Source organism: Lissotriton helveticus, chromosome 4_1, assembly GCF_964261635.1.
Source record: "Lissotriton helveticus chromosome 4_1, aLisHel1.1, whole genome shotgun sequence".
NCBI lineage: Eukaryota > Metazoa > Chordata > Amphibia > Caudata > Salamandridae > Lissotriton > Lissotriton helveticus.
Window position 1 is genome coordinate 308349934 of NC_136063.1, and position 26388 is coordinate 308376321.

Here is a 26388-nt window from a genome sequence, read left to right on the forward strand (position 1 = left end):
GAAAGCCCGTCACCCAGGCCCTGGTCACCAGCAAACTGGACTACGGGAACGCCCTCTACGCAGGAACAACAACCAAGCTCCTGAGACGGCTGCAACGCATCCAGAACGCCTCGGCACGACTGATCCTCGACGTCCCCCGACGCAGACGCATCACACCCCACCTGAGAATCCTGCATTGGCTCACCGTCAACAACAGGATCACCTTCAAACTCCTCATCCACGAACACAAAGCCCTACACAACTCCAGACCATCATACCTCAACAACCGACTCAGCTTCCACACCCCCACCCGCAGCCTCTGCTCTGCCAACCTCGCCCTCGCCACAGTTCCACGCGTCCGGAAAACCACCGCCGGCGGCAGATCCTTCTCCTACCTCGCCGCCATGACCTGGAACACTCTCCCTACCAACCTACGTCACACCCAGGACCTGCTGGCCGTCAGAAGACTTCTCAAGACCTGGCTTTTCGATCAGTAGCTGCCCCCCTCCACACCTCCCAGCGCCTTGAGACCCTCACGGGTATGTAGCGCGCTTTACAAATGGTAATGATTGATTGATTGATTGATTGAACTGGGGTGGCAAAGTGAGCTAAAGAACGATGGTAGATTCAACCCAGATCTGTGACTGGGGGTGAGAGTCTGAAAAGTTTCAGCGCTCAGTCCATCATCTCCTTGTGTTTGCTTTATTTACCCTAAGTTGGCCGGGTATGCCCAGACGTGGGTACCTCAGTCACTTTGCCACTGGATTCTAGCTTGCCTGGCTTATGAGGGATCTTACCCCAAAACCGGTCTCAGGATACTAGTTTCCAGTCCAGGGAAGACCTGGCTTGGCAGTTCAGGTTGGACTGTTCCGATGAGGCACAGGGTCAAGACTGATTTTCATATAGCTGGGTCTGAACTGGGGTGGCGAAGTGAGCTACAGAACGATGATGGATTCAACCCAGATCTGTGACTGGGTGTGAGTGACTGAAAAGTTTCAGAGCTCCATCCATCATCTCCTTGTGTTTGCTTTGTTCACCCTAGGTTGGCAGGGTATGCCCAGACGTGGGTCCCTTGCTCACTTTGCCACTGGATTGTAGCTAGCATGGCTGATGAGGGTAATACCCAGAAACCGGTTCCAGGGCTAGGATGCTTGTTTCATGTCCAGTGAAGACCTAGCTTGGCACAAGAGATGCCTCTAACTCTTCCTCTTGGTTTTGGTGCCTATGACGGCTTGCGAGTACCTTTTTACATCAAACCAGACTCCAAATCCTGATGGGAAAAAGGAACACAGCACACCAACGGAAGCACACCACTTAATTCATGCTCAGTAGAATGATGCGTTTCAGCATATTTAAAGATTTTTTTTTTATTTTTTTTTTAAACAATTGTATTGGCATTTCAAATCATATACATACAATTGGCAGAAATGCTGACATCATACCATAAGAATAACAGCATTACAGTTTGGCATATGGGTATCGCTCACAACAGTCGTTTGGTACACATCTCATGCTCTCGCATGTTGAAACTCCACAGTAAAGGCATCGTAATCGCATCAGTGTATTTCCCACCCTCCATGTCGCCCTCCCTCCACCCTGTTATTCGTTGACATCACATTATCCTACCATCATCAACAATATTCAAACACTCACATTCATCCTCTCTGTCAGTCCGTTTATTACCTCTATTCCATCACATCTCCATCGTGCTGCACTGGGTGTTCCTATTCATCTCTCATCCCCTGATCTGAACCCTTGTCCCCTGAATCACCGTCATCCGCCACTGACCTTCTCTCCAGATAAAGTGCCCAGTAGTTTTTTGGGCGGCTACGAGGGGGCAGTAACTCACTGTATAATCTTGTTTGCGTGCAACATAATACCATGTCCCTAGACCATCTATCCAGAGTAGAAGTAGGCCCTTTCATCCAGGTGATCGCTACGCAGTGTCTAGCCACTAGGAAAGCCATGCCCACCAGTCTTCAAAACTCGGGGCAACATCTTTGGAATAACCTATTAAAGCAAGCAACGGTGAGGGAGATAACGACAAATCTGTAACCCTATTCACCTCCGCGTAAACCGCGTGCCAGAAATCCGCAATCTTCGGGCACAGCTAGGCAAGATGCAAAAAAGTTGCAGTTTGCTCCGAGCACCTTTCGCAGTTTGGAGCGTCTAGCAGTCCATATCAGAACAGGCGCTCGGATGTATAATACACCCTGTTAAGGAATTCAAAATGTAACAGTCAGTGACGGCCGTTAAGGGAGACTCTTTTGACGTTAGCGCAGCAGTATTTCCATGTGTCCTCTGAAAGGGCAGTCCCTATATCTGTCTGCCACTCTAATCTGGGTTTTGCATAATGCGTTGTTTTCTCTCCCTGTGCGGCGCGATAATATAATTCTAGGGCCGGGGACTATAGGCCCCCGTCCTCGTAAGGACATATTAGAATGTTCCATGCCACTCGTGGTTGTTTACCAGCCCATACCAGTCTTAACACCAGTGTGTGTAACTGTCTGAAAAACGCGCTAGACAATACCATGGGGATGTTGCTAAACAGAAACAGAAACCGGGAGAGAACTATCATTTTGAGCAGTGATATGCGACCCATCACTGAGAGTGGAAGGGTAATCCATTTTTCTACATTATCTTCAAGCTTTGAAATGGCCACGCCATAATTTTCACGTAGGACCACCTCCGCGGTCTTGTGAAGCCGTATGCCCAGGTATCTGACTGAGTCAGTGGTCCATTGGATAGGGTAGTCCGGGTCCACCCTACTCGTGGCTGGGGTAAGTGGGAACATTACTGTCTTATTCCAGTTCACACCAATTCCAGAGAGCGAACCAAACAGGACCACCTCTCTCAGGACCCTCGACAGGTTGGTCTCAGGGTCGCGCACATAGAGCAGCGTGTCGTCCGTGTACGTGGACACTATCAAATTGTACCCTGGGAAGCGAATACCACGATGCCCATGATACTCCCGTAGGGCACATGCAAGGGGTTCCGTCACCAAGGTGTAAACCAGGGGGGAAAGGGGACACCCCTGCCTAGTACCTCGCCCAATATTGAATGGGTCTGTTGTGAACGCTCCTATGCAGACTCGTGCTGTTGGGGAGGTGTAAAGTGTGTTTAGCAATTGCAGGAAAAGTTCTCCAACCCCCATATGCAGCAATACCGCGCGTAGAAAGAGCCACTCGACCGAATCAAACGCCTTATCCATTTCCAGGAAGACCGCAACCGCTGAAACCTCCTGTCGTGTGTGTTGGAATGCTGCAAATACTGTGCATAAATTATATGTCAAAGTGCGATTGGGGACAAAGACATTAGAGGGCCGATACGGTTGGTGATGATTTTTGCAAAAATCTTTGCGTCAACATTTATAAGCGATAAGGGCCGGTAGGAGACACAGTCCTCAGGAGGCTTGCCAGGCTTAGGAAGTGCTATGATGACAGCTTCTCGCATTGTTGGGGGCATCTGCCCATCTTCTGCTTTCTGCTCTACCAGTTTCAGCAGCTTAGGAATGAGCAAGTCAGGGAACGTTTTATAAAAGGAGGCTGGGAATCCATCACTACCCGGTGCACTGCCCGCCTTCATAGCTGACAACGCCCATACAATTTCTTCCTGCTCAAATGGACGCGCTAAAAACTCACGGTGAGTGTTGGTGAGCCAAGTTAATTGGATATGGGTTAAATACTCCATAATACGGTCGTCTGATATCGGCCCCCTAGAGGCATATAGGTTAGCATAGTACTCTCGGAAACGCGCCGCTATCTGAAATTCGTCCAGCTCGCCCCCAGTGGTTGGCGACCCAAGAGCAGGAAGCGAAACATTTTGCCTGCGCTGTTTGGCCATCCTGGACAGGACTGCACCTGGCCTTTCAACCTCCCCATATGATCTGGCAATGGCATATTTCCCAAGGTGCTTCACTTCAGCATCTGCCTCTTCATGATACTCTCTAATCGTCTGGGCCAGCTCCTGCGTCACTTCTACATTTGGATCTCTCAAACGGCGCTCCTCGATATCTTTTAGCCTGGTCTCTAAGAGCGTCAGACGGCCCCGTATGGACTTGAGGACACCCGCGTGTTTGGAGATAATGACTCCGCGGATGTATGCCTTAAAGGACTCCCATACTGTTAGGAAGGAGTCCACCGTGCCCTCATTCCTGTTAAAGAATTCGTCAATGGCAGTGGCCAGTTTCTCTCTGAAATTATCATCTAACAGGGTATTTAAAGATTTTGTCAAGTTGAAATTTTTGCGCTCTATTACCCACAGAAATAAACATTCAGTTTGTAGATATAGAAAAAATAAATCCATATTTTCAGACATAGTCTTTTCTCCAGAGTGAATGATTGTACACACTTGATTGCATTGAACAACTGAATGTTGCTCACTAGAATCTTTGAATTTAGTTAACATTTTAATCACCAAATGTTAATGCAAATTAATAACCACAGAAGTAAATATTCAGTTCATAAATATAGAAAAAATATGTATACTTTAGGACATGTAGTCTGTTCTTCATGGTAAACAATTGTGAAAACATGATTGCATCGAACACCTAAATGTCGCTCACAAGAATATTTCCATTTATTTAACATTATAATCATCAAATGCAAATATAAATGACCACGAAAATAAATGTTGTCTTTCAGTATCAACATGTGCATGATAACATTTTGAGGGAATAGATAAACTCAGATCCAAAGCTATATATTGATTACAAGTACATCTGACTTTTTAGTATATGTTTTGCAGTGTTCTTGCAAACCAATAAAAAAGAGAATTTTGGAGCAGATGCATGCTATCAAAAACATTGATTACACCTATCCAGAGGCCAGACACTTTCATCTTAAATATGATAGCAACAATGAGTTGTTATGTTTATTTGGGATTGACAGAATCATGAGAAATATCAGACGGGGAGATAAAGAGAAACAGTTACATATTTTGGAATCCTATTACATCATTGAATTAAATACAAAGAGTCCTAATGGCTTGAACAGAGATAAAGAATTGCAGTATACATTGGGGTGTGGAGAGTACTTGACTATTTTTGATGTTAGTATATTCTACAATTTGTTTCCAACATCTATGTCTTTTCTCATTCTTCTCTTTATTCATTTATCTGGGTTTTCTCATTCATTTTTTGTCACTTAGATAATCCTCACCTTGATGATCGTCATTGATTCATTCTCTCTTTTTTCTTCCTATTGTGAGTTTGTCTTCCATTTATTCGGGTATTTCATCCTATTTTGATTCTCTTTGTGGTTCCCATCATTCATATCAGTATTATTTTATTTTATCATTTAGTTTTCTTTTTAATAGCTAATGTAGGAATATTTATTCTTTATGGGCATAAGGCAATATGAAAATGCAACAAACAATGAGGAAGCTATGTTGGTTTTTATTAATTTATAATGAATAATAAGTACACATGTCTAAGAACAAACCCCCACATGCATCAAGCATTTTTGTAGTCGCAAACGGTGCGATTCCTTAAAATCGGCCGTTTGCGAATGCAAAAGTGCTTTTTGGGATGCATGAAGCAATTTTAGAATTCGTAACATGTTTGCGAGTTCTAAAATTGCGGGTGATTTTAAGAAGTCGCAGATGTGCGATTTCTTAAAAGCAATGCATCATTAAATTTAAAACTGTAAATTCGCAATTAGGGTGCCAAATTTACCGAGTGGTTGAACCACTCGGTAAATTTGGAAAAAGTGTTTAAAAAGCTGAAAATGTTTTTTTTTCAACATTCATGTTTCACACACACATGTCCTTAGGACATGTGTGTGTGAAACATGATGCGAAAAATACATTTCAGGGGTGCATGGGGGGGTCCTTTTGACCCCCCCCTGCACCCATGAAATTTTCTAAGTGCCACTCGCAATTTGCATTGACTCCTATGGGCCTTTTGGCCCATAGGAATCAATGGGAATTGCGAAAATTAACTTAAGAATTCGGTATTTATTTGGGATTCGGTAAAAATTGCGATTTTTACCGAATCACAAATGAATACCGAAAATAATGATGCATAGCATTTTGCACTTCTTAATTTGCGATTCCTTATTTTTCGCAAATTAAGAAGTGCAAAATGTCACAATGATGCATGTGGGAGCATCTGATTACACTATAAAATAGTACTTTTGTCTTATTTTTCTTTATTATACTTTAAATGATTAATTATGAAAGATTTACCTAATTGTTAAGGTTATCGTGCTCTGATAGACCTATTTGTTATTTATGGATGAATAAATTAGTCACTGGCCTGGTTATATATATATATGTATGTCAAGTACGGTTTTACTCCTAATCAATATGTAAAGGTTTTTTGATTGCAACTCAATTAGTGGTCCATTCACAACTCTGTGTGGGATGATAACAGTGTGACCAACATAGGCTGAAGAGGTTGATATCAGTCCCTCACTTTGGGAATTATTTAATTTGTAAACACATTTACATTTTCATTGTTTTTGCTTTTCTTTCACAATATATAATTTTGAATCTGCGTTTATGTATTCCCTCGAAATGTTATCATGCACATGTTGATACTGAAAGATGAAAGTTATTTTTATATTCTTTTGCATTTGCATTTGGTGCTTACAATGTTAAATGAATTTAATTATTCTTGTGAGTTTACCATGGAGAACAAACCACATATCTTAAAAGTAATTGTATTTTTCTATATTTATGAACTGAATGTTTATTTCTGTGGGTTTTTATTTGGATTTGCTTATAGTGATTACAATGTTAAATACATTTAAGACTTCTTGAGAGAGGCGTTCACTTGTTTGATACAATCAAGTTTTTACAAACTAAATAGAACAAAGTACATGTCTGAAATGTATTTATTTATTTATTTTATTGTTTTATAGAGCGCAAACTTGACCCGTTAGGGTATCAGAGGGCCTTACAGGGGATCACATTAGGCAAGGAATCACATTACGGGTAGAGGACATGTATATACAGTTTACATTTAAATAACTCCAGATAATGCCCCATATTTATTGATGAGGTAGCGCGGTAATCCAAAGTGAGTCGCTAGTGAGTAGTTGGTCAAGGTCTATGTGTTGGTAGGAGGCAACATTTAGGAGAGGAATTTACCCATAAGGAAGGTTTTGGCCTCCTTTTTGAAACGTGCCAAACAGGGGATTCTTCTGATGGCTGGCGGGAGAGAGTTCCATATTATTGGATCGGATCCAGAGAAAGCCCGGTAAAAGTTTTTTTTCCGGAACCGTGCAAGTTGGAGTAAGAGGTCTTTGGTGGACCGGGAGTTTCTGATTCCGCAAGATACCACCAATTTCTGTGCCAGATAAGCAGGGGAGTTTGAGTATAAGGCCTTTTGTGTAATGCAGGCCAGTTTGAGTTGTATTCTGGCCTCGAGGGGAAGCCAGTTCAATGCTTTCAGGTGTGGAGTTATATGGTCACATTTTTTTTGAGCTTGTAAGAAGTCTGGCGGCAGCATTAAGGCAGGCTTTTAAGGGTGCCAGGGAGATCTTGGGTAAACCAGAGAGGGTGGAGCAGCCATATTCCAGTCTAGAGATAACTAGCGCTTGCACTGCACTTTTTAGGTCAGTAGTATCAAGGAAGGGTTTCAGTTTCCAGAGGAAGCTCAAGTGAAATCTGGCTGATTTGGCCATCGAGTTGATGTGGTCTCACATGTTCAACTTGCAGTCAAGGATTCTTCCAAGAGATTTTGCTGAGTCCACGATGGTCGGTGGGCAATCTAGGGCTGTGATAGCCTTGATCCATATCTGCGTCTCGGAATTGGTTTTTGGAGGGGAAATTAAGAGAAATTCTGTTTTCTTAGCGTTGAGCTTGAGTTGATTGGAGGTGAGCCAATGGATGGTTGATTTCAGGGCCTCATTCAGGGAGAGAATATCCTCAAGACAGGAGGCTTTGATGTAGAGCTGGGTGTCGTCAGCATACATATGGTAGGAGATATTTGCTGAGCATAATACTTCGGTAAGTAGTTCGAGGTAGAGGTTGTAGAGTGTAGGGGACAGGGTTTATCCTTGGGGGACTCCGACTTTGACTGGAGGGGGAGCAGAGAGGTTGCCGTTGATTAGGAATCACTGCGATAGGTTTTAGAGGAAGGATCCAAACCATTTTAGAACAGAGTCCTAAAAACCCATCCTGAGTTTGAGGCGTTCGATTAGTTGACTGTGTCGAAGGCCAAGGAAATATCTAGGAGGATTAGAAGGCACGTTTTCCCTTGGTCCAAAGCTAGGAGGGCGTTGTCAGCGATGTGGAGCATGGTCGTTTCAGTACTGTGCCCAGGTCTGAATCCAGATTGGAAGTCATCGAGAAGGTGGAAGTCGTTGATGAGTTGGCTTAGTTGCTGTTGTACACACTTCTCCAACACTTTGGCTAAGAGGGGGATGTTGGCGATAGGTCTGAAATTGTCTGAAATGGCTGGGTCTAGCCACGGCTTTTTCAAAATGGGGAGAACTTGGCCGGCTTTCAGAGTCAGGAATGAAACCCTGCTGAAGCGAGGCATTAATTATTGCAGTCCAGCTAGGAATAATGGATTGGGCGACGGCCACTAGGCAGTTGGATGGGAGCGGGTCGTTGAAAAGCTTATTCGGTATAAGGGACGATAGGATTTTATATACGGAGTCTTCATCGTAGAGGTTGAAGTCAGTCCAAAGTGCTTGGACGTGGGGCAACCCTGGTGAGTGAGGGGACACCTAAAAAAGGAGCAATTTCTCCTTTTTTTACTTAATATGAAATTCCCATGACCGACCCCATTGAGTGTTGTGTATGGTTCATAGTAACTAGCAAGGCTCTCAGGAATCTGGTAACAGAGACCATTTGTTGATTCTGGTGGCAAACCTGTCTCATGGTTAGCATGTGGGGCTGGCGGGGGATAGACCAAAGGTCTGGAGACGACTCTGTTGGCAAGGCTAAGAGATAAGATAGCGATGTTAGGAAGGGCAGTGGTAGAGTGTCTTAGGGGGTGGTTTGTGAGCTCAGCAGGCAGGTTGGATCTGTGTCGCAGGTGTTTGAAGGTGTAAGATACTCACAGTTAGGGTGAGGAGCTGACGGGGCGGGGATCAGAGGTGCAAGGATTATTCTACTGGTACGGTCAGGCGCCAAGGGGATGGGATGATCGGTGTTGGGAACCCTAGGGGGGTGGTTAATGGGTGGTTAGGGATGATAGGCAGGCTGGTCAGAGGGGCATCGGGGCAAGTGTTAGTTACCCTGTTAGTGTCGCGCACATGGTTGCTGAGGTTGGTAAAAATGCTTGGAAATGTTTGAGGTTTCTGGATGAGGCTTGGATCAAGACAATGCCGCTTTATAGAGGATGACTGTGAGGACAGCTCGCAGGGTTGCGGAGGGTGCTATTGTAAGCTTAGTGCTGTGTCGGATGTTCCTGGTTGCACGTACGTTGAGGAGGTGCGCAAAGGTTTTTCGCCAGTAGGGGGTCCTTATGGAGTAGAAGATTAGGTCATTGATGACTGTGCCCTTATCCGTGCTATAACGTAGGTCGGAAATCAATGTCTCAGGGTGACTCTTCAGGGTGGAGGGCTTGAAGGTTTTTGCATCGGCTTTGGAGAGTTTGGGAGGGTAAACCAGAGTAAGAGGGATTTTCCCGGTAGCACTTAGGCTGGGCCCAGCCATGCTGGCTAGGGTGGGTACTGAGGCAGCGACACAAGTCAGTTAGCAGTTGAGCCGCTGTCTGGTAGTAGGACCGGGTCCACACGTGCTAGCGCTGATCGGAGGAGACCATGTGCAATGGTAGGGCTGCCGTAGAGAGCTGAGAGACTAGTGTCATCGCGAGGCATCGGATCTGGGTGTTGACAGGGCGGACAGGGCCTAGTAAGCGTCGGAGCTCTCCGGAGCACAGGGGTTGCTGGGGTCCTGTTCAGGGCAGCACAGCGGAGGCACTAGGGAGATGCGTTTGTGAGGCTTGGTGGTCCGTTCATGACCTCAGCAGTTTACTGGGCATGAAAAGCTGTTAGATAATGTATACGTTTTTCTATATCTATGAACTGAATGTTTATTTCTGTGGGCAATAGAATGCAAAAACGTCAACTTGACAAGGCTTTTGACAAGCCAAAATGCATCTTTCCAGCACACACAAATAAAGTGGTGCACTTTAGTTGGTGTGCAGCATTCTGATTTTCCATCAGGATCTGGATTCTGGTATATATATATATATATATATATATATATATATATATATATATATATATATATATATATATATATATATATATATATATATATATATATATATATATATATATATATATATATATATATATATATATATATATATATATATATATATATATATATTACATGAAACATAAAAAATATTAACAATTCAACCTCGAACAGGGAGCGAACAACTTAAATGGCTTGGTCACCAAATGTTCAGACAGCATTGTCCCCTAAAGGTCATTATGCAGAGAAAATCCTTCTAGAAGGCCAGCTTGTACACTCTAGAACTCAACACAGCGAAACTGGACAGCAAGCAGTTGGAGAGGAGATGGCACACCAGCAAGGAGATATACGAGAGGGCAGCCTTCAAGACCTCCCTCAACCTGTACCACCACCTGCTGAGGGCAACAAAGAAGACAGCTATTGCAACACACATCGAAATCAGTGCCAACAATACCAAGGAACTTTTCAACATTGTTAAGCAATTCTCCAACCTGGCTGCCAGCCAGAATCCGGCTGCTAGCCAAACAACATCATACTCTCTCACAAGAGCTGCGTGATGACCATTCTCACTTCCACAAGATCACAATCATTTACAAAAACTTTGAGCCACAACACACACCTATGGACTTCGTCGACAGATACGCCACCACCGTAACTGACACAAACCACACACTGACCACCCGGAACATCCTTTCCATCCAGGACATCACCTCTACCATTAATCCATCCACTCAGGGGCTCCCACAAGAAACACTTCTTCAACCTCAGAAACCAAAGGATTGGCCAGGAACTCACTACCCTACTCAATACCTCTATCACCACTGTAAGGTTTCCCAACACCTGGAAACACGCCAAAGTCAGACCACTACTCAAAAAACTCTCCGCCGACCACAGCAAACTCAAAAATGACCAGCCAGTCTCCATGCTCCCCTTCCCAGTGAAGGCACTGGAAAAGATCATCAACAATCAACTCATGACACACTTGGAGCAGAAGCAGCTACTCAACACCCCCCAATCCAGCTTCTGCAGCAATCACAGCACCAAAAGTGCCCTAATCACAACCACCAACAACATCTGAACCCTCTTCAACTGAGAAGAAACAGCAGCTTTAATCCTCATCAACCTCTTGGCAGTCTTCGATACTGTATCCCGTCACATCCTGATCAAAAGACTCCACCACATCGGCATCCAAGGGGACATTCTCAGATGAATCACCTCCTTCCTCACCTCCCTCCTTTCACCTCTGAATACAAGAAGAGCACTTCCAGGAATTATCCCTCAGTCCCACGCTCTTCAATGCATATATGACCCCGCTGGTCAAGATTGTCAGATCCCACGGTCTCAACATAATTTCCTATGCAGACAATACCCAACTCATTTTCTCACTCATCGAAGACCTCACCACCACCAGAACCAGCTTCCACAGATGCATGACAACATCACTGACTGAATGAAGAACAACTGCCTGCAGCTGAACACTGACGAGATGAAACTACTGATCTTTGGCAACAGCAGCACCACATGGAACGACTCCTGGTAGCCATCAGGCCTAGGACTCATACTCACTCCCTCCAACCACGTCAGAAACCTCAGAATCATTGACAGCAAGCTCACAATGAAATCACTGATTAATGCTGTCTCCTCCGCCTGCTTCCTCACTCTGCATATGCTACGTAAGGTCTTCAAGTGGCTACCCGTATACACAAGATGCATCGTGACACAAGTCCTCATCACCAGGGACTGGACTATGGCTATGCTCTATACAAAGGAATTGCCACACACCTCCTACAGAGACTTCAGACCACACAGAACACCACAGCCAGGCTCATCCTCTGCATTTCCTGATGAACCCACATCACACCCTCAGGTACCTCCATTGGCTCCCCGTAAAGAAGAGATGACAGTTCAAGCTGCTGACCCATGCACACAAGGCTCTACACAACCAAGTACCCAGATACATTAACCACTGCCTGAACGTCCACCAACCGTCGAGAAGACTACACGTAGCCTCCCTTTCACTTGCCCACATTCCCTGCATCTACTAAAGCAGAAGTAGAGGACATTCCTTCTCCCACATCACAGGTTAAATGTATTATTCCTACTCCAAACCGCACAATAGTAGGGAAAGTGTTGGACTTCGAAGGGGTATCATTTACTATTCCCACTGCAGTCTGTACAACAGAAGGGAAAACATTAGACTTCAGAGGGGTAAGATTTACAGTTCCCACTCCAGTCTGTGCAACAGTGGGGAGCATGCTGGACTTTGGAGGAGTAAGATTTTCTATTCACACTCCAGTCCAAGCAGCAGTTGGAAAATCATTAGATTTTAGAGAGATTACATTTACTATTCCTACTCCAGTCAGCGTAACAGTAGGGAAAGTATTGGACTTTGGAGGGGTTAGATTTACTATTCCAACTCTAAATAGCACAACAGCAGGTAAAATGTGGCACTCCGGAGGGGCAAGATTTGCTATTACCATTCCAGTCTATGAAACAGTAGGGAAAACATTGGACTTCGGAGGGGTACGTTTACTATTCCCAGTCCATTCAGTAGGGAAGGCATTGGATTTTAGAGCAGTAACATTTACTATTCACTCTCTAGTCTGTGCAAAAGTAGGGAAAGTGTTAGACTTCGGAGGGGTTACATTTACTATTCCCATTTAAATCAAAGAAACAGTAGGGAAACTACTTCACTTTAAACAAATTACATATTTGTATGATCCTATTAATTTTGAAAAAATATGCAACTCTTAATATAAACATTATTGCATAACACTGAATATACACATATTAAGAATTTCAAAAAGCACAATTATACAATTTAGAACATTCAGAAACAATGTATTAAATAATTTTCAATTAAAAAATAATTGTCATTTAATTATTACTTGATTAACTTGCCACACTAAACCCCATCAAACATAGCAACCCATACCTAAAACGTAACTAAAAACCGTATTACATAGTCTACACAATTGATAATTAAATAATTAATTAAATTAATAATTAATTGCTAATTCATTATTACTTAATTAACTTCCCAACCCATAACCCTATGAAAGCTGCAGCCTCCACCTAAAATATAACAAAAATAAATAATGTACATATAATTTACATAATTATTCATCAATTATACATTTAAGTATACATTAATAAATATTATTATTGAATTATTACTTAACTTTCCACCCGATTCGCCTACAAACCTAGCAACACTAACTAAAACATAACCCAAATAAATCAGTTCCATCCTATACCTCTACAAATCCAGCAGACCACACCTGAAATATAACTAATGTATGAGATTATTACAAAATGTACATAATTAATAATCAATGTAAAAATTAATAAAACCTTAAAAATTAATGGTTAATTATTACTTAAGTTGCTTCCCACCATATCCACCTACAAATCTAGCAAACCGCACCTAAAATATAAATAAAATAAATAAGTATTACATCATGAACATAATTGATATCAATCACATACTTACTTAAACATTATTCATTTATTATTAATTAATTATTACTTAACTTTCCATCCAATCCCCTTACAAACTCAACAACCCTCTATGACACTACAAATTATTATTAGCAATTACATAAAAAATTCCAAATTACTTAAAATGACAAACTATATTAATAATTATACAAGCAATACTAAGACATAAAACTAATAAATGAACTAAAACACATCAAAATAATTAAAAACAATATTTTTTACAATACAATAATAACATCTAAAAGAACGATATTCTTCATGATAATATTTACCTGAAAAAATTGTATTCTTGACTACGATATTTCTGCATCACAATATCTTAGTATCACAATATGTTTTTCCGATATTTCTGTCTCATAATATTTGAAACTCTACATTTTGTCCAAACACCCAATGAATTGATGGATTCCCATCTTCTAAACCACTTTCAGCCCTCAGTGAATGAAAGGGCAATCATGGCTTTTTTCAAATATTTATCTGTTTGCTAAGCTTAGCTTTTGGGGAAAAAGTCGGAACAACGGGGGCAGAGCCACACATATTCAGATAACGCAAGTGCTACTATGCTTGCCTGAACCACGCATATTCCTTAACCACATATATGTGTGGTTAAGGCAGTGCACGGTCTAGCTGCTGCTGATGCTGGGTGAAAGCAGGAAGGACCGGACGAAGGAGCCAGAGGGTGCAGTGTGGTAAGTGGGGCAGGGGCTGGGTTTTTGGTAGTAGTTTGAAAGGGTTGGGGGCTAGTTTTCAGCGCTGGGGGTTGGGTGGTTTTTGAGGGCTGGGTGAGTCGGGGTAGTTTATATGGCTGAGGAGGTGGGGTGGTTATTTTAATTAGGGGTTAGGGTTTTAGGCCTCAAGGCAGTGGAAGGGGTTGGATAGTTTTAGGGACAGCGCAGTGGTGGAGGGTTCAGGGTAGTGTATGTTAAGGCGCAGGGTTTTAGGCCTCAGAGCAGGGGAAGGGGAATGGATAGACTTGGTAGTTTGTAGTTCTTAGGGGAGGGTGTGGTAGATTTTAGGGCTTAGGACGGGTGGCCAAGGTAGTTTTTTAAATCAGGGGTTAGGGGTTTAGGCCTCAGGGAAGTGGAAAGGTTTGGGGTAGCTTTAGGGACAGCGAGAGGGTGGGTGGTCGGATTAGTGCATGTTAAGGGGCAGGGTTTTAGGCCTCAGGTCAGGGGGAGGGGAATGGGTAGTTTTTAGGGAAGGTTTTGGGCCTCAGGGCAGAGGGTAACAAGGAGGTTTGGAATTTAGGCCTTAAGGTGGGGGAGGAGGTCAGAGTAGTGGCGATCTTAGCCATGCATACGCCCTTACCATTCATGCCTTTACCACAATATCGCATGGTAAAGGCACGCGTGGTAAAGGAATGCATGTGTAAGTGGCATTTGTGGTTCGGGCTGCATGGTAGAGGCACACGTGGATTAGACATGCATGCCTCTATCATACAACCCAGCTTTTATACACTGTTTACACACAGACAATTAATGTCCCGCTTTCCTTTTCTAACATGCTGTTATTTGATCTTTTGACTTTGCACATCACAACTTTCAAGAGAATCCCCTTCCAATGCTAGGTGGGGCATGGTTACCTGTCACACTATTTAAGTTTCAGGGTGTCAACAGAACATGTCTGCAATAATAAACAGCGAGTATGATGAGTAAGATGTACCCAGCCACAGCTGTGCTGTCCAGAGTCTGAGATGGGCTGGGCTTGGTTAATTTCATATTAATCAAAACTAATGTGTACTGTCTCAGCGATCTGGCCAGTAAGGGCTTCCAAAAGCTGTGAGAGTCTGACAACAACATTAATAATCATTTGGATGGTGCGTTATAATTGCACTTCTGTTCCAAAACCCTCCTAGAGTTTCTGAATGAAAGCCACTTCCCGTGGAATCAAATATTATAATAGTCGTGTTTTCTCCGTTTGTGGAACAGGATTCTTGTGAAGGCTTAGACTGTCTGAATTATGATTATGTATGATTCCTAGCTGCAGATCCATGTTGTGCTTTGGCATGTTAACCATGCTGGATTCCTTTCTTCAGACTGGCACCAGAAGCAAAGATGAGGTAAGAGAAACCCCCCTTTCGTCCTTCAGACGCACCCACCCTTTCTCACACAACCCGTGCTTACGTCCTTCCCAAGACATAGTATTTTTGCAACAACTGGGCGTGTCTGCCAAGCCAGCTGATCAAATGCAAGATGTGAGGCATTAACACGCCTTCAGCTCATTTATTTTGGGAGCGGCTCAGAAATGCCTCATTTACACTGGCGGAGTCGAGAAGAAAATGTGATGATAGATGATTGAAGTCCTTTGTTACTTTAGGGCAGTGTACCTCTGGGTATTGAACTGAGGCAAAACATGTTTTCTCAATGTACTTTTAGGGCTGGCCTAATAACAGCTTCAGGTGTCTTGCCAGACTCATTCGTTTTAAAAAACTCATATAAAAATACCTGCATATGTAGAGACTCCTAATCAACATGTTCACCATTGTGTAGAGTCCTAGCATGAACACGGTCTAGTGTTCATGAGTGTTTGTATTACACTTGACACCCACCCACCACAGACGTCATGGTGTCACATGACGCTGGCAATAAAAGGGGCCGAGCGCACGTGCTCGTGGCCATTCCCACTACCCCTAACTGGTGTCTGTGTCAGGTCATTGCTGCTAGCTACCATGCGGGCCTAGGGCCCTCCCCAACGCTACACTGGCGACGAGGCCGGTAGTGCAGCCCATGCGTGCCACTACCCTCGGCTGAACAAGGAGAAAAAGGGGAAGAGAGCTGCCCGCCTAGAGGGCATCCCCTGTAGCGAGGCGCAACGCGCCGTGAAGCCGGGGGGCACGTCGGCGCCCCACAGCAAGCCGACCGGAGCCCACCCGCGTCGACCGCCACCAACGAGTGCCACCGAAAACAAGCGGACCGCCCAGTGCCCACCTGCGACGGCCGCGTGGCTGAAAACCCCCACCGGAGAGGTGCACGGGCCGGGCGGAGCCCACCCGCCACGACCGCAACCAAGCATCTGGCCCGCCGGCCGAAGGTGAGCCCCAGGGGCGAAGTGCCCGTCATGAACTGTGCCAAGGTGTAAGCAGGACCAGCGGAGCCTACCCGCGGCCTGCCCGAGTCGTCCCCCGCCCCTGCCGCGTGTGTGCCTAGAAGCGGCGGGGCACAGAGACTAATGGCGGCGTGAGGAAGTGCGGCCGGACCCGCAACAACCGTCAACAACGAGGGGGAGGGAGCGGAGTAGCTAACCGCCTCCCGACCCCCCTCGCAACGTGATCAAGACCAAGCGGAGCCCACCCGCGGCCTGCCGGTGGCATCCCCACCGAAGAAAGACTCTGCAGCGCCAGCGGAGCCCACCCGCGGCCTGCCGACGGCACCCCCGAGAGGAAAGACACTGCAGAGCCAGCGGAGCCCACCCGCGGCCTGCGACAAGCAAGGCAGGTCTCCGCCGCGCAGCGTGTGCAAAGTGAAGCTGCTGCGGCGGGAGACCGGAGAGTGGAGCCCCATCAGCATTAAACGAAGGCAGAGCCGACGGAGCCTACCCGCGGTCTGCCTCAGGTGCCCCCGCTCAGGGAAGAGTGACCGGAGCAACGCGCTCCCCCACCAGAGCAGAGAAGCATCAATGCACCCCCCCCCCCGCCCGCGCGAGGACTGCCGGAGGCTGCCGCGAGCGGGGAGGGTAGAGAGGGTTGCAAAGCCTGCATGCGGCCGGCGCCGCCGAGTACAAGTGTGCCCCACCTCCTCGGCTCCCTGGTGGAGGAATGAAGCGTCCATAAGCTGCCAGCGCTGATAAAAGTGAAAATAACCGTGCCCCTCCCGCTGAGACAGTAAATAAAGTGCCAGAGCACCAGGCAAGAACCCTAGACACACCTACTCACAGAACTGCCTAGCTATCATGCCTGCTCACTCCCACCGCGAAAAGCAAAGTGCCGGTGCACCCGGCAAGAACCTGAACATGTGCCCCTCTGCAGCAATCAACCAACTGTGAGGCGCCTGTGCATTTCTGCCCCCCCACAAGGGAAAAGGAAAGAGACTCACCGGGAGGACAGTTTGAAACAAGTTCCCAGCAGCAGCTCCAGCCCCCTGTGCACTGTGACAATAGAGTGCACATCAGGGGAAGACAAGACAGGCTGTTACAAGAATCCAGCAACACTGCCACCCGGTGGCCAAAAGCAAAAGTGCACTTACATCCACCAGTACCAAAACAAGCATTGTACAACGCAAGCCCAATCAGCAGCAGCAAAGGGGCGACAGACTGAGTAACGCCCCAGCGAAAGCATCCAACCTCACGCAGCAAGTAAGTGCGCAACAGCGCAAGTGACACCCACACACACCAGCAGAGAGTCGGCGGCTGCCACTCCCAACGCGACGTGGGAAGAGGCGCGAACGTCTCACTAGGCATCCAAGCACTCACAGGACGTCTGGAGGAAACGACTGCCAAGCGCTGGAAGAACGTCCAGGGAAAAGACTGCCGCGATCAAAGGACGGAGAGAGCAGAGACGCCTTGTGGCCACAGGCGCTCACCGCAGCATCAACTACTCCCGCCAACGGTCCAAAGCATCAAGTACCTGACGACAGCCAAAGCAGCAAGTACCCAACGTCACGCAACAGGTGTCCCAGAACCCTGAACAGTAAGTGCGCAAACAACGTGCCACGTGGCGACGCACAGCCACCGCAAGCAGAAAGAAGAATGCATGCAGCGCCATCGCGCAGAACAATCTTCGCGGACGACCCCACGACATGGCGCCTCCAAGGAGCCGATCCGCAGAACGATCGCCCATCAAGTGCCGACCCGCGACAGATCCATGGCGCCTCCCAGGAGCCGATCCGCAGAATGATCGCCCATCAAGTGCTGACCCACAACGGGTCCCCCAGGAACTGTTGTAGCGCAAAGTCCGACAGGACGACCGAAAGCAACCTGCCAGGCATCGGCAGAAGTGGACCACCAACCGGTCCAGGACGTTCAACCATGAAGAGGTCTACAAACATGGACCCCCGAACGTCACCAACAAGCATCAAGAAAAGACAGCATCAAGAAAAGAAGGTTCGCGACACCAACTCTGGCTGCTGAGGAAGAAGGAGAAAGTGTCCCCGACGGGGACAAGACCAGGGGTACACATGCAGAGTGCGCGCACTGCATGGAGGACCCAGGTCAGGAGAGAAGACACTAGATCGGTCCAAGTGATGTCGCGAAGCAGGAGGAAGAAAAGGAGAGATCCGGGTGGCACCTCTGCCACCGTGAAAAGGAAGGAAGAAAAGAAGAGATCCGGGTGGCACATCTGCCACCGCGAAAAGGAAGAAAGAAATGATGAGATCTGAGTGGCACGTCTGCCACTGTGAAAAGGAAGGAAGAAAAGGAGAGATCTGAGTGGCACGTCTGCCACCGTGAAAAGGAAGGAAGCATATCCATGTGGCCTGTTGCCACAAGTAAGAGTAGAAGGAGAAGTCAGTGCGAAGCAACGTCCCCACAGGGAAACAACTAAGGAAAGAGAGAGGAGTGCAGGAAGACGAAGACCACTCACTCCCGAAGAGAAGTAAGGCGACAAGTGCCAGGACAACGGTGCGAGGAACACGAGGCCGGAAGAACACCAGTGGCAAAGAAGACCAGCTGACAGACGATGTTTCCGCACACCCAGGATCTGCGGAGAGGAGCAAGCGAGACCGTTGGTGACATCCACCTTTGGGGTCACACGGACACTGGACACATGCCAGCCGTGGTGACTCAGGGGCAGAGGCCTCCGGGACGCAGTCCCCGCGACGAGAGACGGTCCTCCGACGCCCATCCGAAAGGTCCGGGGAGGGCGAAGACATCGCAAGCAAAGACAGAAACCAACAGCTACCTCGGGACGAGGCTGCGGAATCTGAGGTGAGGCACATGGTCTGCCCCATACCCCCACTGACAGCGGCGCAGGAGCAACCTGATGTGGCACATCCAGCCCAGCGCAAATCCGAGAAAGAGGACCTCAAGGATATCCCGTGGCAGGGGAACACCGATGAGAGGGGTCATCCTAGTGAGAGGGATACCTTGCAACGGATCTGCCTTTTGCCAAGTAGGACATAGACTATAAATGAAGCCAAGGCCAAGACCGGAAATCGTGCATCATTCCCCGGCGAACCACAAGAACTCTAACTGCACCCGTCGCCATGGAAGTGAGCAAAAGAAGGACTGTGAGGACAATCTTGTCGCAGAGTCGTCAATAGACTGGTTCCATCGAGCACCCCCACACCGGTGCCACTGTGAACTGACGTTCCCCGCAGCAGATTGTACATTGTCTGTGATTCCAAGCAGCGGCGGATAAAAGGACTCAGCGGAAGTTGAACACTTTACTGCATCCTGATACAGTTTGTTTTTCCCACAGGTTGATTTCCGTAAGTGGGTTTTTGCAATTAAAAAATGGGAGGGATGTAGAGTCCTAGCATGAACACGGTCTAGTGTTCATGAGTGTTTGTATTACACTTGACACCCACCCACCACAGACGTCATGGTGTCACATGACGCTGGCAATAAAAGGGGCCGAGCGCACGTGCTCGTGGCCATTCCCACTACCCCTAACTGGTGTCTGTGTCAGGTCATTGCTGCTAGCTACCATGCGGGCCTAGAGCCCTCCCCAACGCTACACATTGGACTATTGACATGTCACACAAATTATACTCCCTCTCGCCCCAGCAGAAGGTATAGCTCAATACCTAGTGACTAGTAGTGGAACTGCAGCTTCATGTCAGAATTTCAATACTTTTGCTTAAGACTTATTTGGGACACCTAGAATTTACTTCTGGAACTGTATCTTCACAAAACAATATAAATGCCTTTCACATATGACCTGAGAGGCACACCTAGTAAAACCTTGAGAAACTGCAGCTCTGGGACAGAATTTTGAAGATTTAGCATTTGACTTGAAAGAGACCACTAGTAATGACTTGAGGATTTGCATGTTTGAGTGTGTGTGTGTGTGTATATATACACATAATACATACACACACACACACACGCATATATATATATACTCAAACATGATATATATATACATGAACCCTTCAGCAAATATCTTTATCTATTGGCTTGCATGTTGCTTTTCCCTGCCACAGCCCATAGCATAAGGCTGTGGACATTTTAATGCGACATAGAAATTGTGTTTCCCTACAATAAGGTACAAGGCACTTAAATAGTGATTGCTAGTATATATATATATATATATATATATATATATATATATATATATATATATATATTACCTACTGGCGGTCGCCAGTAGGTATATATAGTTAGGATTTTTTCTCTATGGGATTTTTGAAAATTCTATGTCTAATAACTTTGGAGATTGTGGACGGAATTGGCTGAAATTTTCAGGAAAATGGCACATTTTGTTTCTGAGCAGCCCTTGAAAATTTGGGGGGGGTTCGTCAAGGGGGGGCCGAAAAAAAAGGGGGGTCCCAAAACGTGTTTTTAACATTGAGTTTTCCATAGGGCGGTTGGCCTCACTTTTAGCCCGAACGGCTGAATGGATTTGCACGAAACTTGGCAAAATTGTAGGGACTGGTAGCCCGATGTGCCTTTTGTAGGTCTCAATATATGTGCTACAGTGGATTTTGAGAAATTAAGGTTTAAAAAAAGATATATATCTGTAACAGCGGACCGGGCAGCGCTCCAGGACGCGTACTTTTCGCGCAACGGAGCTTTGTGAAGCGAAGCTGATTGGTTCTCCGGCGTCTGTCAACATTCCAAACAGTCCGTAGCGGCCGCCATCTTGTCTCTCGGTAGGATCGAGAGACAAGAGGAGGCCAAAGCGAAGGGGCAAATGACCATAAGGGGGAATAGTAGATCCTCGCTGACCCCCTAGGTTTGATGTGGAGGTTTTAAAAGGGCCCCGCGGGGCAAAAAAAATAAATAATAATAATAATCGAACGGCTGAATGGATTTGCACGAAACTTGGTAAAATATTAGGGACTGGTAGCCCGATGTGCCTTTGCTAGGTCTCAATATATGTGCTCTAGTGGATTTTGAGAAATTAACGTTAAAAAAAAGATATATATCTGTAACAGCGCTCCGCTTCGCGTAACGGAGGTTTGCGAAGCTGATTGGTCATTCTGTCACTGGGCTATAGTTGGGCTACATCTGGCTGATATTTGGGCTACATTTGTTTTTTTTGTCTCTGGCGGCCATCTTTGGGCTACATTGGGCTACATTGGGCTTCATTGGGCTTCATTGGGCTACATTGGGCTACATTTGGGCTCCAACATATATATAGGCCAATGTAGCCCAATATATATTTTTCAAAGTTAATTTTCGTAAAAACCACTGGAGCATATATCTTGAGACATAGCAAAGGCACATCGGGCTACCAGTCCCTACAATTTTGCCAAGTTTCGTGGAAATCCATTCAGCCGTTCGAGCTAAAAGTGAGTCCAACCGCCCTATAGAAATGAAGGAAATGAATGGGTAATTTGTAATTAGCAAATAGCTAATCGCAAACTAGGAATGGTAAAGAATCGCTATTTATTCCTTAAAGTTCGCTATTTAGGAAATGCAAAAAACTTTGATGATACATATGGCGGTTCATCTCGAACAAGATAAGAAGCATAGGGATAGATTTATGATGACTGGCGCATCACCAGGGATGTGTTAGTCATTCTGTGCCGCTGTTCCGTCACCTATGGTGTGCTGCATTTACAATGCGGCGCATCATGGGGCAAAAACAGCACAGATGCGTGATGTAACTGTGCCGTAAAGGTGGCGCATTGCTGGAGTTGTATCGCAAGTGTGATGAAGCTCCAGGAAGGGTCGGGGGTGCCCCTGTCGCAGGGTTTCTGTTCTCACACAGAACTGTGGACAGAGGATTGGAACCTCGGCGAATTAGGGTGCCCCAAAACTCACCTTAGTACTCAAAAACCCCTTAGCAAGCTAGGTACAGTGTCACATTGGATATAACAAACTCTCAATGTTTAGACAATCCAGAATATGAACTTATAGTACCTCAGGATACGTGGAACTCATGAACAGTCGGTCGTTATATATTTCTTAGAAACCAGAACATGGAGTTAAGAAGAACACATGTGTATTTGAAATGTTTATTTACTAATGCCGTCTTCTCAGGCGTAGTATCTTAGATAATACAAGTACACATATTATCAGTAGCAAAATTACCAGCATAGTTACTAGTACATAAAAAGCGAATGGTGACAGTATGTTAACATGCTGTAAATGAATAAGAGTTATCAACACTTATAAGCAGCCACGGGCCGTGGAGGGAGTTACGGTGGGGCAGGGAGGCGGGGAGGGGGAGGGGCAGGGTGGAGAGGGCTCCACCCTGCCCCTCCCCCTCCCCGCCTCCCTGCCCCATCGTAACTCCCTCCACGGCCCGCGGCTGCTTATATCTCACCCTCCCTAATACACATATTATATTATTTGCTAAGAAGGTCTCTTTGTGTTGGTTTAGGGCGTGCCCATACTTTAGTGTCTTAGATTTGAAGGAATCACATCAGCATACACCAGCTCTCTCTTCATGTGAACCGCATCAAGTGTTGTGTATGTGTGTTCGGCAAAGCAATATAAAACCCGCCTCATGCCCAGAATTGGCAGAAGCTGCACTTATGTTATGAGTATGAAGTCGTGGAGATCAGACCTCATAACAATTCTGTATCGTGTTGTTCTTGAAACTTCAGCACTCGCTGTACAGATATAGTTTAACAAGTAAAGCAGATAGTAGAGCAATAACATATTATTCTCATGTAAATCACGATGAACTATTAGGTTGAAAGCTAAAGCAACAACTAAGTGTCGTGTGCAGAAGTTGCAAAAAAGGAAAAATGGCGTTTAAACCGGTAATGAGCCCATGCTAACTTAACACGGTGTAAAGATATCCAGGACCTAGATGACACCTCCCCATGATCCGGAAACGAACTGAATAAGATAATAGAAGTGCCATCTCATGAGAGCAGATTGCAACTTTATATGTGGACGGTCCGCAAGGTAAAATATTAAAAACTAGCAAAATTTAATGCTAAAGAAAAATAAAACAGCCAAGTACTTTATCGAGTCTTAAGCCAATAGGCAAGCTAAATAATAAAAACTTGACAAATAAGTCAATGAATTGTCAATGAAATGCTAGTACTCAGCATATCAAAAATGAAAAAGGTCTATGACATAACTGTGTATGCAAAATAAGCTGCAACAGCCTCCAATAGGGAGTCACCGTCTTCATCCGAAAAGAGTTCAGCCATCCAATTTAAAAGCGGAAAAGAACATACGTGCTCTCCCAGCACCGGATCCTCTATCACCATCAGAGGACAGCTCGGTGGGTTTTCAAGAAAGCTCTGTTCCAAGAAAGACTGTGTTGCCGCCAGTAAATTCCAGGGACCAATTAGTCCATGCATCAATGCCACAGCCATAATCCTTTCGCCAGGACAAACCAACTCGTGAGTAATGATAGGAGTCATCAGCTGATTAAAGTCGACGTCAGGAGAAACCGGTCCGCAGAGACACAAATCAATGGCCCAATCGAAATCACAGGTCAGGCAGTGAAATACAGGCTGGACACAGGTGAAGTAGGAGAATCGAAAAGATAATCCATATGCCGTGCTTAATATCGCCAACGGCATTGTGCCATAATATTCTAGCATGCGATTGCGGAACAGTGTCAGCAGCTGCAGGGCGGGAGGTTGCATAGGAGGGACATCCATATTTAAAAATGTAAAAAAGCACAAGAGCGTCCGCTGGTAATGCAAGTAAAAATGGCAATCCACGAAGCAGAGTGGAAAAAATAGAATGAAAGAAAGCAGGGATGACTCCAAAGATTTTCTCAAATGAAGTCACGAGACCACTGGTAACAACTTTAAAAAAGTGCGCCAGGGCCTTTGTGGAGGATGCGTTAAAGATAGTCCGAACCATCTTGCTGAAATGGAAAGGCAAATCTGAATTGAAAAGGGTCTGCACCTCTGTACGGGTGTTCGCTATGTGAAGCACGAAAGTTTCACGGGCCGAACTCAAGGCCACCTCTCTCTGAGACAAAAGAGCTCTTATTCTTGCCATGCCGTTGAAATCTGCTCCCAAGGTTGGTATTTGTGGCGAGATTGAAAACTCCCTATGTTCATGTGTGGGAGGAAATAGAACATTTCTGCAGCAAATAACCCGTTCACTTACTGTTACGATAAAAGGAATACTTTTAATTAACCCAGAACAATCTTCATTATTGAGCATCAAATAACTACCATTTTCCAACAACTTGAACGTGGGGATGATAGCAGGAACTGGCGTGCCTTGCAACACGCAAGCCATATTTGGTCGGTGTTTGTTGCATGAACCGTGTAACTGTATGTGCCTACACATTAGTGAATGATCTGGCGTCTCAGTGCATTCCTCTCCATTCAGATAAACTTCTTGATCATCTTTGAAACATCTGTATGTGTATGGAAGCGACCAGACCTCATGAAGAAAAGCACTACCTAAAGGTTCATAACGACCTATTGGTATATATTTCATACAATTTGAAAACTTATATAAAGCAAAAGGCAGCGTTATTAAACCGTGGATAAGGCACGTTGCCAAAAAACCCGCAATCCTCTGCTGATGATGTCACTGAGCATGTCATGAATGATGTAATATGTGACATCATCAGCAGTGGATTACGGGTAATAGTATCTCTAGTTTACTCCCCTATAGCTGTCTTTCTTTTAACATAAGTGTCTGTTTCCTTCCCTTATACTTACTGTTTTTGGTTCGCTTCCGGTTCGCGTACCGGCGAGCGAACTGGGAAGCGAACTAAGAGAAATAGAGGTTGGCACAGTTCCAAATATTGTACCAATTTTTTAATAACGGGGAGGTAGTTCTGAAAAGAACTTTTTTTTTATTGTTTTTGTTGTTTTATATTTTTTTTATTATTTTTCGGAACATTTTTTTACTTTTTTTGAATTTTTCTGAACAGTTTTATATTTTTTGGGGTTTTTCTTGGAGGGGGCAATGAAAACGATTCATTGTAAAGGGCTCAACAGGAGCAACAAAACAAAAAAAAAGTATTTATTATTTTGGGCGTTTCGTACAAACTTGCATATGATAGTCAATAGCTCTGTTGATCAGAGTGATGCTTCTTTCTCCGTAGCAAATGAATCCATCGCAATATACGCAGATGTGTTTTACTTCACCAAATCTCATTTGTATATTTGGCACCATCTCCCTGCCCTCTGGTCCCGTTACTTCCGGTACAACAGATCTTCTGGCCATAATAGGGAGATTATCTAAGTCGTTCCGAAACTGTGCAGCACTGTAGTTGTTAGGATGCCACCTAGTCATATGGCGATGCATTGTGTAGTTTCCGAAACTGTATTTTTTCTCGGTTCCTCTGGACAGTCTATCTTGACATATAAGGCAAGTTACGTATCTTGCATTTACTTTTTTCTGACCTTTGGGAATTTTAAAAAATTGCCAAATGAAGTTTTCTTTCCGGTGAGACGTCCTGGGCTCCTCAGGCAAAAACTGCCTCTCTTCGTGCTTGTCGTTCTGTTCCTCTTCTTCCTCTTCTTGTTGAATTATAACTTGAGCAGGTGGTCCACTCTTCCTTGGATGTGGTGGAGGTGGTGGGGAAGCACCAGCTGAAGCTACTAAAGAAGCCATTGCTCAGTGATCACAAAGGGTCTTTCTCTCACAATGATGAAAGTCAGAGTGAGGAAAGAAGGAGGGATTTTCATCATTTGGGAAAAACAAGAGTTCTCAACCAATGAAAAGTGTTCATTTTAGATTATATGACCTAGTCTTACATCATTA